The sequence below is a fragment of the Ovis aries genome, chromosome 10 (assembly GCF_016772045.2).
Source record: "Ovis aries strain OAR_USU_Benz2616 breed Rambouillet chromosome 10, ARS-UI_Ramb_v3.0, whole genome shotgun sequence".
In the NCBI taxonomy this organism is placed as follows: domain Eukaryota; kingdom Metazoa; phylum Chordata; class Mammalia; order Artiodactyla; family Bovidae; genus Ovis; species Ovis aries.
Window position 1 is genome coordinate 19,830,834 of NC_056063.1, and position 16,429 is coordinate 19,847,262.

At 32.7% G+C, this 16,429-nt stretch overlaps 1 pseudogene; it reads right to left on the bottom strand.

Moving 5' to 3' along the window:
• LOC105608013 (cysteine-rich protein 1-like) overlaps positions 1-16,429 on the bottom strand; it is a 58,625-nt pseudogene that overhangs the window by 34,990 nt on the left and 7,206 nt on the right.

Consider the following 16,429-nt stretch of genomic DNA (forward strand, 5'->3'; position numbering starts at 1 on the left):
TCACATATTTCACATTTTTGGGGAGTCTTTTCCCATTAGAAGTATATGTAGCTAATTTCTTCTTTCTGGCCTGCACATGGCTTATGAGACCTTAGTTCAGGGAGTGAACCCGGGGCCTCAGCAGTGAGAGCACAGAGTCCTAACCCCTAGACTGCCAGGGAATTCCCCTAAAACCATGTATTTGAAACTAAGCCAGGTGTGCCAAACTTGAAAAACGTAGTGTGAATACTGCAAAATGTAAACAGTTTTACAAGCCTTTTAAAAATCTTCAGTTAGAATGTCTTCACTTATTTTTAAAAATTGCTTTTAAATATAAATTCTACCATTTTACTTCTGTGGCATTAAGTACATTCACTTTGTTGTGCAACTATCACACCATCCATCTCCAGAACCTTTTCATCCAGAACCAATTGAAACTGTACCCACTGAACGCTGCTCACTTCTCTATTACCTCAGCCCCTGGAAACTACACTCTGCTTTTTGTCTCTCTGAATTTGCCTATTCTAGGTACTCTGTATAAAAGGAATCATACAGTATTTGTCCTTTAGTGTCTGACTTACTTAACAAAGTTCATCCATATTGCATATATTAGACTTTATATCCTTCTTATGGCTGAGTAGATTCAATTGGGTAAATGCTACAGTTTATTTATCCACTAATCTGGGAAATAGATGGGGAATCAGTGGCAACAGTGTCAGACTTTATTTTGGGGGGCTCCAAAATCACTGCAGATGGTGACTGCAGCCATGAAATTAAAAGCCGCTTACTCCTTGGAAGGAAAGTTATGACCAACCTAGATAGCATATTAAAAAACAGAGACATTACTTTGCCAGCAAAGGTCCATCTAGTCAAAGCTATGGTTTTTCCAGTGGTCATGTATGGATGTGAGAGTTGGACTATAAAGAAAGCTGAGCGCTGAAGAATTGATGCTTTTGAACTGCGGTGTTGGAGAAGACTCTTGAGAGTCCCTTGGACTGCAAGGAGATCTAACCAGTCCATTCTAAAGGAGATCAGCCCTGGGTGTTCTTTGTAAGGACTCATGCTAAAGCTGAAAAACTCCAATACTTTGGCCACCTCATGCGAAGAGGTGACTCACTGGAAAAGACTCTAATGCTGGGACTGGCGGCAGGAGAAGGGGACGACAGAGGATGAGATGGCTGGATGGCATCACTGACTCAATGGACATGAGTCTGAGTGAACTCCGGGAGCTGGTGATGGACAGGGAGGCCTGGCGTGCTGCAATTCTTGGGTCGCAAAGAGCCGGACACAACTGAGCGACTGAACTGAACTGAATCTATGGATATTTGCTTTGTTTGATCTTCTGGTTATTGCGATAAATGTTGCTATGAACATGGTATATAAATATCTATTTGAGTTCAATTCTGTTGGGTATATACCCCATTATATATTACTGGATCATATAGCAATTCTTATTTTTTAAGGACCTGCCATACTGTCTTCCATAGTGCTGTACCATTTTACACTTCCATCAGCACTGTACAAAAGTTTCAATTTCTCTACATCTTTGACAACACATATCACGTCTCTTCAAGTCTTTCGCTCATTTTTTAACTAAGGTTTTTGTTTTTCTTTTTGGTTGCAGAAGCTCTTGATACATTCTGGATATTTAACCCTTATCAGACACATGACTTGCAATTATTTTCTATTTTGTCAGTTGCCTTTTCACTCTATAGACAATTATCTTTTAACACACAAAAGTTCTAAATTTTGATCAAAGTTCAATTTAGTTTTTGCACGAGGCCTGCGTTTTTGGTGTCACATCCAAGAAATACAAGTCCAATGTCATGAAGCTTTCCTCCTGTTTTCTTCTAAGAGTTTTATTGTTTTAGTTCTAACATTTAGTCTTTGACCCATTTTAAGTTAATTTTTGTATATTGTGTGAGGTATCTAATTTTTCTTTAGGGTATCCAGTTTTGCCAAAACCGTTTGTTGAAAAGACTGCCCTTTTCCCATTTAGAGGTCTCAGCACATTTGTTGAAAATCACCTGAACATATATGTACAAGGGGCCTGGGGCTCCTAGTTTACTTTTAGGGGTTTCTCTAGTTTATTCCAATTGGTCTATATGTCTGACTTTATAGCAGTACCATACTGCTTGGTTACCATAGCTTTATATTAAGTTTTGAAATCAGGAACTCTGAGAGTGTCAACATTGTTCTTTTTTCCCAAGATTCTTTTGGCTATTCCCCTTCTGCAAAGAATGTCATTGAGATTTTGATACACATGGCACTGAATCTGTAGATCACTTTGGGTAGTATTTCATCTTAACAAAATTAAGACTCCCAATATATGAGCATGGGATATCTTTTATTTATATTTCTTTAATTTCTTTTAGCAATGTTATATAGTTCACAGTACACAAGTCTTTCATTATTGGAGTTAATTTGATTCCTAAGCATTTTATTCTTTTTGATGTTACTGTAAATGAAACTGTTTTCTTAATTTCCTTTCTGGATTATTCATTGTTAGTGCATAGCAATGCAACTGATTTTTTAATGCTGATTTTGCTTATTACAACAGGTTTGTGTGTGTGTTATGAGCAAGGTTTTTCTACATATATCATGTCATCTGTGAACAGAAATAATTTTACTTTCCAAATTCTTTATACCTAAAATTGGTTCACAGCTACCTGGTAATCTTGGTCCTTTCGTTCTTCTAGAAAAACATCAGACAGGTGTCTCATCTCTCCCTTCAAACCTCCAACATCTCCCTTTCATCCTCACTTTCATTCAGAAAACAGGAACTATCAGAAGAGAATTTCTGCCAATTTCCACCACAGCAATACACATATATGTGCCTGTGCCCATGTAACTCTTTCTTCTTTGTATTATGAACAATCACTGTTCATATGACCAATCCTGCCCCTTTCAATAGATTTTATCCTCTGTTGATAACTTAAAGATATTCCTGTAGCACTCTCCCTTACATCTTTAATTTTTTTCTCTATTGGATCATTCCTATCAGCAAACCAACTTTGCAATTTCTCTCAATTTCACCTCTTAAAATTACTACTTTTCTGTGAAAATACTGCAGTTTTATCAGATGTTTTAATAAACACAAAGATCTTTTCCTATCTATTTTTAATTCAGAGATAATTAAAAACCACAGCTTTCTATTTGAAAGCTTGAAAAACTTTAAATATTAGAAAACCTTTCCACATGCCAGAAAAATATGGAAATCCTTTATTTAAACATATTAACGAAGTTAAAGATTCCACTGAAGCAATTCCAGCAAGGGAAGGTACATGTCTCTTTACTTGTGTTCAATATCAACAATAATTTCTTAGGCTGATAAGCTCTGATTTTTTCCTTTCCATTTATAATAATTGCTGCCTACTTTTGGGTGCCAAAGTAAGTTTTTTAATCATGCCTTCAAGAAAGGGTTACTTTAAATTCAAAATTTCTTTGACTCTATAGACAGTGTCTATTGTCACATGTTAGGGACATTCAGATGCTAATACATGTCATGGAAATATTTATACTACTTTGTTGTTTATATATATCCTTTATGTGTTACTAAAATACTTTAGATTTTTCAAATAGTTCTACTTTTAATCTGGCATTAACATAATTTATAATAGTAATTACTTCAAGTATGCTTCAAATTATGCATATAAACCTCTAAGGAGCTGGTGATACATAGTCCCTCAGGCACAGACTGACTCTCCTGCTCAGGACAGTGGAATACTACACAGGTGGTATGATATATAGATTATACCTGGAGAAAATAAAATTCACAGACAACAGATTAAAAAATTTGCTTGTTTTTTTTGGATACAAATGCTTAAAAACAAAGATTTTATTAACTAGATAAGATACATTTAAAATTCAGTGTTGAGAATAGGTTTGAAATGAAGCAATATTTAGATATAATCCAGAAACCCTGTTTTATAATCCAAACAAAACTCAGTTTAAGTGACTATAAAGTTGTACTGTTGCCACCTTTTCCCGATGAAGAAATTAATGATTACCTAGAAACTGTGCATGAAGTGGATTTCAATCTAAATAATTTATTCCAAAAAAGTCAGGAGATGTATGTATTTATACAAGAACTATATATATATATAAGTATACATATATACATATAGTGCACGTACGCTAAGTTGCTTCAGTCACGTCCGACTCTTTGCAACCCTATGGACTATAGCCCTGCAGGCTCCTCTGTCCATGGAATTCTCCAGACAAGAATCCTGGGGTGGGTTTCCACGCTCCCCTCCAGATCTTCCTGACCCAGGGATTGGACTTGTGTCTCTTATGTCTCCTGCACTGGCAGTCAGGTTCTTTACCACTAGCACTACCTGGGAAGCCCCATATATATAGTATTTTTAAAATGTTATCATTTTATCATTATCCTAACAATAGTATCCTTATATACAAAATTAAATCACTTAGTTTTTTAAATAGTTTTTAATTTTTGATTGACTTCTCTCTACTCCCTAGATATGAATTATAAATATACCATGTCAGCCAAAAAGTGCAATATAAAAGGTTCAATGAGAACACAAATATGCTATTTATCTTAACTTTCTTTCATTACTCTTTTACATTCAAATTTATGAATACTTACCCATTACTATTCTTTTTTTATCCTCTGTCAATCCATTCAGTTGTTCAATAAAACTAACTGGCTCTTTCTTTGAGATTATAGTTCATCAATTTCTTTGCCATTCATAATTTTATACCTTAAAATCAGGTCTAGGTACAAGATATCTACAACTGTATTTCAGCCCGACTTCCTGTCTTTAGTTAGCTAACAAACTTCTTAAAACTCATACATTCAAGAATATATCTGTGGTTTCCCAAGTGGAATGTGTACTCTTCTGCCTAGTGTCAATGTATAACCAGGCCCTCTCCAGTGTTTCCTATTTTTCGCCAATGAAAACACTCCACAATTCAAGTTAAAACATCTCTTTTAAGAGCCATGACAACCAAACGCCTTACATGGATCTTTCTGAAATAACCAGAAATTTTAACAGGAGCTGGGTATCATTATAGTAAGAGGTTTCAAGCCTGATGCTACTGTGGTCACCAGTTGAGCAGAAAGTGGAAAAAACACAATTGCTCATCATTTGAGTAGTGACTATCCTCTCCCACTATGTGAAGGCTCCCGGGAGAACTGAGACGCTTGTAATAAATTATTTTCCAATTCTTTCCCCTGCTAAGGAGAATATTCGTACCTGCCCTTTGAATCTTCATCAAACCTACTAATGGAGGCTAAAATTAAACCCCGTTCCATTTATTCCTACTTTTAAGGACAACTTAAGTCTATCTTCTCTAGTGGATTCTTACTTCAGCCTCTCTGAAGAACTGAATTATCCATTTATAGTAAGTTTTGAATCCAGTCAATTATTCCCAGAACTGAATACTGTGCTGAGCAGATAATTGGTTTCATTATTTCATACTTATCCTCCTTGCAAATTAAGACTAGCTACATGGCAATGCTTGCTGGTACAAACCATGCCATTCCTCCACTCCTATATCCCAGTCCACTGGAAACGTCATAGAGCCTACATCTTCACCAAGTAGTTACGAAAGGAACTCCGATGACTAAACTTAGAACCAAAAAAAATCTAAAAAATTCAGGAAACAGAACCATTCAGTTCTTGTCCTTTAATCTTTACACAATAGTTCTCAGTTTCAAGTCTGGTTGTTTGTATTCTGGCCTGCAGGCTCTTAAGTATCTCTACTGGCTTCTGAGGTATCAACTTTTCATTCTTACGGTCTTCTAAGAAAAAAAGTCATTTTGAAAGGTGAGGTAAAATAAATGTCTTGCTTAAGTCAATCTGAAAATAAATCTGAGTAAATGGGAATATTTACATAACTTAAATTAGCTTTCTTTTAATATTAGATAACAGACAAGAATTCAAAAGAACAAAAATTATGCATTTTAACATAATGATCCCCCCCCCCACCTCTTTGTAAGTGATATGCAACTCTAATTTTGTTTCCATTAATATTTTTGCTTAGGTTCATTTACTTTCTATCTGACACTGCTCTAAATTCAATTCATATAGTTTTTACATAAAGCATTACTGTATTTAACAAAGATATTAAAAAGTTCTAAACATGTCTCCTAAACTCTTAAATCATCCTGCAGTAGAAGTCACTGGTCAATTTCTGCATTTCTAACTTTATCAATGAAATGAGCAGTAGAAGTAATTTACTGAGGCAGCAACTAAATAGAACAGTCAATTTGGAACCAGAAGACCCAAGATGGAATTCTGGCTCTGTCCCTTATGAGTCAAGATCTTGGATAAAATATTTCAGTACACAAAGCCTCAGTTTCTACTTTGTAAAACGGGACCTATTAATGGCTACTTCATGAACCTGGTGTTAAGGCTGTAAAATCTTATAAACTTTTATGAGCACATCGAGAGGGGAACAAGTATTCAACAAAAACCTGCTGAATCCAAATTTACAGTAGGATCTGAAACACACTTCTGGCAGACTTAGGGATTCAGTGGCCTATGATTCAACATGAACCAACAGTACTGATGACAAAGAGAAAGTGGAATCAGGATACATTACTGTAAGTATCTTATTCATAAGACACATACTGTATTTTGTACCTCAAACCACACTGAATATACTGGGTTCAGTTCTATATACAGTAGTTTAAAAGAAATACTGTCAAAATGTGGCAGATCCAAAGTGAAATATTCAAGATACTAATGGTCTAGAATTCATATTGTGAGAACTAGTGTAAGGACGTGGGAATGTTTAGCTCAAAATACAAAAACTATTTTTAGAAGACAAATCAGGGCCCAAAATTAAGTTATATGCTAAACTGAAACCTGCTCCCTTACAAGACTTTTACTTTCTATTACCACAGAGTTATTACAGATATAAATACAATTTATAACACTAAGGAAGAAGTCTATTTATTACAGTTCTAATTCTAATATTCTGAGGGCTAAAATAAGATGAATACAGATCAATTAAAAAACTGACATAAAAAATTCACTGCATTTTACTAACCTGTCTTATTAAGGATTTGGAGGACAAACTACCAATTTTAAGTTCTGACTATAGGGCACCAAATTCCAGAGGCATAAGAAACAGCTTGTAGAACCAAATTAAGGAAAATAAAACTGAAAGCAATTTTAATAAACTTATCGGAAGTAACAGGAAGAGTACAACCGACAGTCTAGGCAAAAAGTCAGGTGTGATTGCAGACAACTGGATATATGATTATGTCAATCTGCATTCAATTTATTCCTATTTTTACAGAGAGATAATTTTGTAGACTCAGATTTCAGACAAATAGGCAAATGGTAAAACTGCAGAGAACAGTTTGGGATGTTACCTACTATATTTATGCTTAGAACTTGAAATACCTATTATACTAATATTTTAGCTATTATACTAATGAGCTCATTAGATTTGTATACTTATTTCCTACTTAAATCAAGGCTTGTGCTATTAAATTCTGTCTTGCCTTCATTTCCTAAGAAAACATCCAAAGGCAGTTCATAAATAGTACGTTTTCTATTATTCTTCTTTGAGTCATCCATCGTGAGCTGAGAAGTTGTTCAGGGTGGGAGAACAATGAATTTACTCCCTTTCTATAGTTTTGGCGTTAAAATTCAAATTTTAGCTATAATTCTAGTGAGATAAAAAACACAGCATTGCCTTAATCATTAAAGCTCAAATTTAACCCATTCTCTTACACATATATATGTCAAATAAACAAAATTTGAGAACAGAACACCTGGTATCTGGTTAAGCATTGTCTGCTTCTCAAAAAGTTATTTGAACAATGACTGGAAAATGGCTGTTACATATCATGAACTATCTCTGTTCACAAATTATAAAACAATATATATAGCTTTAAAAGTTTAGATTTAATGTTTACTAAATATCAGTTGATGATATTAAGTTTGCAAATCTTTCTTCATCACCAAATGCTGACAGTACCTAGCACCCTATAACATTTTCTGCTTCAGATTATAACATCCTTTACTAATCCAAGTGCCAAAAGAGCAATTTGTTTTTTTCCTCTTTTGGCACACATCTCCCAGAAATATTCACATTGCAAAATTATTCAAGATAATTAAAATTTCCTCATGAGTGGTATTTGTTGTTGTTTAGTTGCTAAGTTGTGTCCGACTCTTTTGTGACCCCATGGACTGTAGTCTGCCAGGCTACTCTGTCCATGGGATTTCTTCAGGCAAGATTACTGGAGTGGGTTGCCATTTCCTACTCCAGGAGATCTTCCTAATTTACAAAGTCAAGGTCAAAATTTTTTGTGGTAAAGAGACAGAAGCAATAATATTAACTGCTGACAATGAACCTGAAGATGCTATTTTATTTTACACCAAATGATGTATTATTTTAAACTCACAAAACAGAAATATGTAAAAATCAAAAACATAGCTCAAGAAAGGAAAAAAAGTAAGAAGTGCAACTATTTCTGAATATTTTATGTTAAGCAACAGAAGTTTAAGGGTTTTAAACCAAACCTGAAAAATATTTAATCTCTACTCAACTTGTAGAAATGAATCCAAAGCACTATCATTTTTTACAGTATCAAACATATGAAACAAAAATATTCCATAACTTTTGGAACATCTATGTTCCACGAGTAAATAGTTAAAAAAATATCTTAAGGAAACAATGGCATTAAAATAAACACGAGAGAGAGAAGGAAAACACACACAACCATGAAGAATCAATGACCACTGTCACTATGGGCCTATTTTTCTGGGTATAGTTTAATTGGAAACATCACTATTTTAGTATCTAAGACTAAAAGGAACTCCAGGCATATTACCTAAAGGAGACAAGAGAAAGCATTCCAACTATGAAATATAGCAAATGACCTGTGTTTTAAAAGAGTCTGGAGAGTATCCAAGAAAGGCTGTTTGCTTGGAAATTTATAAAACAGATGAAATGAGCTTAAGAATGTGACATCATCAGTACTTACAAATCTACTGGAAATTAAATGCTATCTATTTCCTTTTGAAAAGTGTAATGTCCTCCAGTCTACAGTAAGAGTGCAATACCAATTGAAAAGATTTCTTTTTCTAAGAGTTAAGTTGAAGAAAAAGCTGAGCTGGCTTCCAAGGGACCAATTATGAAACCCAAGCCCGGATTATATAGGATTCTTTGGGGATTTGCAAAGGTTTCCATTCTAGTTTTCCAGAAACAAAAATATAAAAGGAAAAAAATCAGAAAAAAGAAGTGATCTATGGCATTTGGCTACTACTCTTCAAACTGGCTTATTATAATATTTTCAATATTTAATTCATTCCTACCCTAAAAACTAATTATTGAGTTCAATGGCTAATCTATGATAATAAAGTCACTCCTTGACACATACACATTATTTACTGGGTCCTTAATGCAATGGTATGAGGTAATGTAAGAGAAGCATCTGAAGCACTAGTTTTCATTTAAATAGGGCCATCCCTCAATATCAAGAACAAAAACAGGAGCACTTGAATTTTTTGTTTACAAATGTAAAATTAACTGAAGGAATACATGATAACTAACCTTTCTGGTAGCTGATTTCAGTGTCTCAAATTTAAGGAAATAAGTATATTGGGCATTTATCATAACCTTGTTTTTGACAGTTTTTCTAGGAATATGATATTAATTTTGGCTAATCTATTAGGATTATTCCCTTAGCATTTGTAAGTTTCTCAAAAGTAAAATGAATCAAGGTAAAAATGTTTCTTATTCTAAGAAGGAGGTGTGCATGTGTATATATAAAAGGAAGGAAAAGGGATTGCCTTCCTGTTTTTCCCACCCCTTGAAGTTTAACAGCTAAATTTTAAGCACGTCACAAGAAGTCAGAAGTATAATCTAGTGAAATGTAGGATAAATGAAAAAAAACTATCAGGTGGAGAGGACATTCCAATTTCTAAAACCACAAAATAACTGTTAGTAAACCTGAATAATGATGACAATAAGTAGACTACTACTTATTTGTAAGTTCCTTTGAAGGAAAAGGGTTTAAAATTATCATTCTCAGATATAGGGATGAGAGGGCTGAGCTGTAAAATCCTCTCCAAGACAGAAAACTTACCCAAGGCAATGGCATTATTTGTGCTCTAAAATGGAGAAAGTTAACATCAAACTTCAACATGTTGGGGGCCAGAAAAGTTAGAAAGTTGTCATTCTAGGATAGTAGGAAAAAATTCTGAAATAAACCAAAGCATAATGCCAAACAGTAACTTTTTTATAGCAATGGTAGGAGGGCTGCCAGTTAATACTTACTAGGTAAGAACTGCAGGGCTAAGTAGGGGGGCTTGTTATACTATAGTCTTCATTTTATTGTTAATAACCTAGGAAAAAAAAAACAAGAAAGCCTCAAAAAACTTTGATCACTTTATATAAGGTAGAAAATTTTCAGCAAGGTGACAATCATCGTTTTTCAGTCCTTATGTAGCACAGGACAAACACAGGTTAGAAATACCTAGCAGCATTTATATATTAATATTTCATTTCAGAGTACTATCACTAATTTTTAAAATTCATTTCTCTATTATTATTACTCTCCTGAAGTTTAAAAGTTGAATTTGTAAGTGTAACTAAAACTCATACTTTAACGTCTAACTTGGAACACACTGAGGCTTCTGGAGGACATCATATAATTGCAGATATTTTAAGATAAATTCAGTACCATAGCTCCACACTTAACAATCTCTTTTTCTCACACACATACACATGAAAAGTACAAATCCATATATTACCCAATTCCAAGAATTCTACTGTAATACACTATAAATACTAAGCTTAAGTTGGAGCCTAAAATGCATGAAGAAATTTCTGAAAACAGTATGCTATGATCTATGGTCAAAACCAAGAAAACACAGTCATGAAATTGCTTGAATTAAAGAGTAAATGAAAGAGTAGTGATAAAAAAAGAGAAACTGTTTCCATGGTTGTCCTTTACTCATAAGAGTAGGAAGATTAAATGCCAGCAGGCAAAGAAAGGAAACAGTAGAGCTCATCTTTAAAAATAAAAGAATTTTAAAATATTCTAGCAGGTTAAGTTGGTTAGAGTGTTTGATTTCTGTGGGCCATGGTTATATGTTGTAGTTTATACACCAACTAACTGTTAAACACTTACAAGACACAGAATACATAAACCCAAATCCATGTTCTTAATGGAGTATTCCAACTGTACATCTTACTACAGAGTATCTTCACCAAACATGACTGTACATTTAAAAAACTTATTTGAAAAAATAAGTACTTCGAATCCACAGAAAAGTCAGCAGAATAGTAAAATGAATCTCCATATCCCACCCCTGGCCTTCCAATGAAGCTGTATTGAATTCTAATGTTTGGTCATCCTTACTTTGCTTTTATTTTTTTTTAATAAAAGACTTTACATATAGCTAAGTCTCTTGTAGCATACCTTGGATCCCATTCCCTCTCTAAGACATAATCATAATCCTGAATTTGGTATTTAATTCCTATGCATCCTTTTACACTATTACTACAAATTCAAGTATTAGAAGACATTCATCTGTGATGATCCACATGGCTCTCATTTTAATAGCTGGATAACAAACATTTTTCATCATATGACTGTCACAATTTGCCATTCTCTGTTGCTTAACATTTACATTGCTTTCAATTTTTTCTATTAAAAGTAAAAATAAATAAGCCTTTACTACAAATGTCTGAGTTTATATAAAACATGTAGGAATGGAAGTGTTGAGCTAAAGCCTATGTATATTTTCATCCTTTAGCAGGGTGTTGCCAAATGCTCCCACAAGCAGCATATGAAAGGTTCCCTTTCTGAATTTTCTCCAATACATATTTAGAAGTACATTTAAGATAAATAGCTACTATCTAAATGGAAATTTAAAAAATTCAAGTGATCAATTCCTTCTGTTTTCATCAAGTACAGGTTAAATAGAAGTATACTAAATATACCAACAAACAAAAAATTTGGCCCAAGGTACTCGAACAAAAATAAAGTTTTCATGATATGAAAGAAAAATCTAACAATGGAAGAAATACCAAGACTTCATTTAGAACTACTGTGTAAGAAATGATAAGATTCATAATTAGTTTCTGAGCTCAGAGAGGGGAAAAAAAAGCAGATAATGTAAATGGCTCATTGGTGTGAAGAATCCTCCCCCAAAATAATTTTGGGCAGTGTTCTCACGTGATACTTCTGGAAACAAAACAAAATAAAACCCTGACAAAACATCTCACTTAGCACTTGAAAAACAACACAAGATTCCTAAGTCCAGCTCCACAGATTGTTCAACACATCTGGAAAAATGCTTTATTCTGGGTTATTTTGGTATAGGTGGTCCATAGACACTTTACACAGTAATTAGTAGTAATAACAAGATGTTTCCAATATAAAGCATTATGTAACTCACTTTTTTGGTTAAGGATAGGTAATAGTAATTAATATGTTATCTGTTAAATTACATCAGCTTATTAATGAAACATTGTAGTATTAGGGAAAAAAAAACAAAAATCAACCAACCAAACAAAAAGATACCCCATGATTATCTCTTCAAAAAAATGAATGCTATGCAAATGTTGGACTTTAAGAACTGGGGTACTAGGCTTATATGCTAAAAACTTCATTTATAAGTTTTCCAAGAATGTTACAAGTGAAATTTGAACTTTAATAGATATCCAATATTCACTTCCCTTTAGCTACAACCTACTGGAATTTGGAAACAAAAGAGAAAAATATATAGACAGCATTTAGATTATGCACATTTGCAAATTCAAATAATTAAAAGTAAAAATGACTCTTCTATACTACTTGAAATTACAGTCTTATTTTCAAAAGATTGAGAATAATATGAACTTTCCAAATACTAATTTCAGCTATAAGACATTATTTTACTAATACTAAAAAGATTTATGGGCTTCCACCTGTAGCCCACTTTGTCTGGATACACAATGCCCAAGCAGTATAGTGTGTTGTTCTTTTTAGTTACAGTGAAATTAAAAAAAAAAAATTGGCCTGTTTAGACTGGGCTATAAAATATAGGCATTATGGGCTTAGAATATGGTCCCAAAGCGAAATAAACACTCCTATGACACCACAGTCAACTTTTCTTTCCTCAGTGTATTACTTAACTTGGGTTATCAATAACCATTAATAATTTATTCTAGCCTACCAGCTTAAAAGTGAAAAGCATGAAACATACCATAAATACTTTCAGAATCAAGACAGTTTTCCATTCAAACACATGTAATTAACTGAATAAAAATAAAATAAAATAAAACCAGAGTAAATAGTAAAATACAATGTCTTGAGAACTATAAGCCTCTAACTGTTCTCTTTAAGCTGTTTTGGGAAGAAAATACCTTTTTGTCAAAGAATGTATTCATTTTACTATATATGGGTTACACTAATAGTTGGGCCCTTCCCACCTGGTCTGTAAAAGCTAGTGGGTGCAGGCTCCACTGGCCACCATTATTACTGATGCTATTCTGTACAACAGCTGACAAGCAGCAGCAATCTCCCAGTCCCTGCTCCAAACTGTAAAGAGCAAGAACAAGGGCTGTTGGTGATACTTGCTTATTCCCTGTTGCTGCTACTGAAGCAGCAAGCTGAGAAAAGCACAATGCAACTTAGCACACAGAAGGAAAACCTGGTTCAGCTCAACCTATCTATATCTAGCAGGTCTGCTTGTATCACTACATGATAATTTCAGTAAGAAGGAATTTTTTCTTTAAAAAGTGGGATGGAGAGAGAATTAAAGACAAAATTGGTGTTTTGATTAGAAAGGGAACCTGTAATGTATCTACATGCATCATTAATTTTTTTCCTTAATGACACTTCAGTTCCTAGTTTAGATTTAACTGCTCAATTATCAAAATTCTCAGAAGAGTTTGAACAAGGTTCAGGGTGAATTCATAAAGAATATCTCCCCTACCCATTCTTCTAGAATATAAGAAAGTATCTAAACTTTAATCAAGAGATGAAATTTTATTATGCTTATAAAGAGCTCCAGTCTCCCAGGTTCCACATATCTATCTAATCAGCATCATATGTTTGACATCAGATACTATTAGCAAGTAAGATTTTACCCCAAAAGTTTTTACAAAAACTCCAACTATTAAAAACACTTTCCACATGTAATTAACCTCCTTTGAATGTAATACAAAGCTAAAAACTTAGTAAGTACATAATATCAATTGATGACTAACAAATATTTGTTCTGTCAAATTATCTTTAAACTTAAATGTAATTCTATTTATGGACTCATAATTTTAAGTTTAAAAGAAATTTTTATTCTTTAACATCTTAAGTATTTCTGATTCTGAAAAATACTTAAGTCAGAAAAATTAGGACATCTGTAAATTTTTTAAATGCAAGAATTGGCTGGTAAGTTTAAATAGCTAGTCAAGAAGGCTAGGTGGGAGATTAAAATAAAAGTATAAGATAAAATAATAGTTACAATTTGGATACTTTGTTAAAAACCTCAATGTTAATTTTTATCAAAATAGAAAAAGTAATTTTTCCACTTAGCAGCAGCTCAATAACAATAAAAGTTTAAAAAAATTCTGAGGCTCACAGGATAACAAACTTATTAAATATATTTGTTTAGTATGAAAGCTTTCAATAAAAAAGAATAACAGCAAATATTAATGATTTTTAAAAATTAAGACATTTAGAAACAGTAATAACTTTAAAAAACTATTACCCAATCAGTCTTAGTAACTACATTTGAATCAGGCTGCATTTTTCTCTTCCAAGAGACTCTAACCATGAAAATAGGAAAGTAAAACTAAGCCAAATCACATATGTTAATAAAATATAAAAAGTGGTTTGTGGTACTGAGAACTGAAATTTTACTTCAAAATGCTATTAAATTAAAAAAAAATTAAGTCCAGACATTAATTAAATACTGCTTTTTGAAAATACTCATCAGAAAATACAATTCTGATGCATTAGGTCTATATGAAGAAAACAAACAGATTAAGGATCTATTTGCTAGTCAAAAAAGAAAACATAAGATACACACACATACAAAAACTACTTCAAATAAACATTAAAAATTCTTTCCTTAAGAAATTGTATCTACTCTTTAATGAATCCTTGGCAACATGGTAGACCTCAAAGAAAATGGTTACAGCTGACAAACTTTTTAAAATATAAGTTGTCCTTATATACCAGTATTATACATCAGTAACAAATAATGGATAATTTCAAGTCCCTTCATATGTAGACACGTTAAACTGCCTCTATTCTAGTTTATCCAAATATTCTTTTCCCCCAAGGATAACTCTTTCAATAAAACTAGAACACTGACAGTATAACTGTATTTTATGAAAAGCTAAGAATTTTCCTGAAAATAAATATTATTTAGTCCTGAAAATGCATTTAACTAAAAATATAAATATTTCGGAAATAAGACAAATCTATCACTGAAAAAATGTAACAAGATAAATCCTTTTCATCATATCATGTTATAAAGAACTGCATGTTAAGGCTTAGTTAGATAACCAGGTTTGTAAATTTAAAACAGCCAAAATTTTTACAAAATGTCCTTTCAGGGTAGTTAAGGGATAGCCAATCACATACAGCAGTAAAAGCCCTTATTAACCTGTCTCCTAAAATAACACACACTACTAATTATGTTAAAGTTTCTTACTCTGAAGAACTGACCAAATAAAACGGTTAATATCTGCACAATTCTTTTAGATATTCTTAACTAAGCTAAAAATTTGGAAGTTTATAAGCTATATAGATGGGACAGTTTTCTAATTCTAAATACTTGTATCCAAACAGTAAGTTTTGACAATTTCAGAGATCACAACTCATAAATTCTCTAAATTAGAAATAACTGTGTGGATTTACATCTTTTTCACAATATAAACTCAAAAGCTGTCTCTCTTCCCGCGTTTAAGGCTGTGCATAAAGATATATGGATTGAAAGTGATAAGCTGAACTTGGATTTTTTTCCCCCTTACATAATTATATTTTTTCACTCTTCCCCAGAAATTATATTTTTTACTTTTCATTTTAATATTCTCTCACCTAGAATGGTTAAGTTAAAGGGGAAAAAACTGTAGTCATTTTCATTCTATCCAAATTAAGCTGCTTTAAAAAAAAATTACACTCTCAAAGTTATCAAGACTTTCTGCATCTTGTATTTATCTCAAACAACCACTTTACAGTACAATGACACCAATATCTGAACTTCACTTTTATATCAAACTGATTTCTATCAAATTTTAACATTTTATTTAAAGATAACTGTTAACAGAGTCACATTCCTGGATTATCAAATGAAACAAATTTCTGATTTTTTATTTTGGCATGTATCTCAATGTTCAAACATTTTAAAACACACATCTGATAATACACTTTAAACATTTTTTAAAAAACACTTTTTAAAGATAAAAACAGTTCTAGGACCATATGATAAATACACTTCACTCTTAAGACTAAATTACACTTTTCTTATGA